Here is a 1840-nt window from a genome sequence, read left to right as displayed (position 1 = left end):
CTTAAGTGTGAGGGACCTTTGCTGTAGTAATGTCTGAGAAGAAAAATTCTTATAGTCAACGTGTGAAAACACCGCCGGCTCCAGGGACTGGGTCCACAGCCGAGTTATTAAAGAGTGTTCCTCACAACACAGACGTTTTTCAAGCGGTCTCCAAACTAAGGACTAACAAGGTTCAACGTTACCTAACTTCGGTGAACAGATGAGACGGGGGCTGGCAAATATTTTGCATGTGCCCGGTGCTATTGACAACGCAGGGTTGACCTGGTGTGTTGGTAGAAGAAAAAGGAAGGCGAAGAGGACGAGAAGAAGAAAAATTTGATTGGTACCTACCCCCTTCTAACGACCTCCGTGAGGTTTGGCTCTCGAAAGCCGGAACGATAATCGCTTCCAGTTGACCGCTTTACGCACACACACGCGCGCGCTTTCAGTGAATGTTTTAGTCACCATTCTTTTCCTTTGTCAGTTGACGATGAATTGTTGCCTAGCATTGGATTGACTGCGCGTGCACACCATTGAAAAAGGCCGAAGATGCCCGAAATATACCTGCTTTCCTCTCTTGCAACTTCAAGGACGAATCTACGTCTTCTCTACAGCAGTTACTGGCCCAAGAGCAGTGTATATACATACATACATGCATACATACATGCATACATGCATACATGCATACATACATACATACATATATACATATATATATATATATATATGTATGTATGTATGTATGTATGTATGTATATGAGAGTATTGTAGTTCGCTTGAAGCATTGTGTATTGTTTGTAAAGAATAAAAAGTTTTGAATGGTACAACAATGCACTATAATACAAAAAATGGACTATATACCTATATATAGTCCGATGATATTTCGGAATACAATTCCTTCTTTAGATATTCTTAATTATAGACATTATTATAACAATGGATTGGCTATAAGCCTCTTCACGCGCTGGAAAAATAGATGCCAAAAGACGCTATTACCACCTCAGGGACTCCGAGAATAAAACACTGGGCTGTAGTCGGACGAAAGAAAGATAATGAATGAAACTTTTGGTTAACCGTGTACAAGATCCTGTTTCAAGCTTAAATTAAAAGGATATTATTTACTGCTCTCATCAGCAAGATATCCCATAGCATAAATTTACGAGTATCTTACACATACGAGCTGCTCGTATACGTATGTGTAGAGACTCGTAAATTTATACTATCGAATATCTTGCTGATGAAAGAGCAATAAGTAGTATCTTTTTACTTCAAGCTTGAAACAGGATCTTGTACACAGTTAACCAAAAGTTTCATTCATTATCTTTCTTTCGCCCGACTACAGCCCAGTGTTTTATTTTCGGAGTTCTTGAGGTGGTAATAGCGTCTTTTGGCGTCTTTTGGCGTCTATTTTTCTAGCGCGTGGAGAGGCTTATAGCCAATCCTTTGTTATAATTATATACATAATGTAGTATGACGTCAGTGTCTGGGGAAGCTCACCGGAAGGGCGAGTTGACCGGAAGGGGAAAAAGGGCAGAGGGAGCCTCGATCGGGATTCGTGCCCTTTTCGAACGGGGTTGTGGTCAGGACAAGACGTGTTAAGCGACGGTCTAGGTTTGGGAGAGACAGCTGCTATTCCTGGTGTTCTTTGGGTCGGGGCAAGCTTCAAGGATTGGATACCGCAAGACAGACTCGCAGTCGAGGAAAGGAAAACCGAGGTAAGGCGATTACATCTGCTCGTACGCATACACCACACATAATTATCAAAATATTTGCAAAATTTACCTATAAGTTTTGATTCCTGCGCTGACCCCCTAGTAAAATCATTAACGATTTTTACCATTTATTATTATAATATATATAT

This window comes from Octopus bimaculoides, chromosome 29, assembly GCF_001194135.2.
Source record: "Octopus bimaculoides isolate UCB-OBI-ISO-001 chromosome 29, ASM119413v2, whole genome shotgun sequence".
NCBI classification, from domain to species: Eukaryota; Metazoa; Mollusca; class Cephalopoda; order Octopoda; family Octopodidae; genus Octopus; species Octopus bimaculoides.
Note: the sequence above shows the minus strand (reverse complement) of the source record.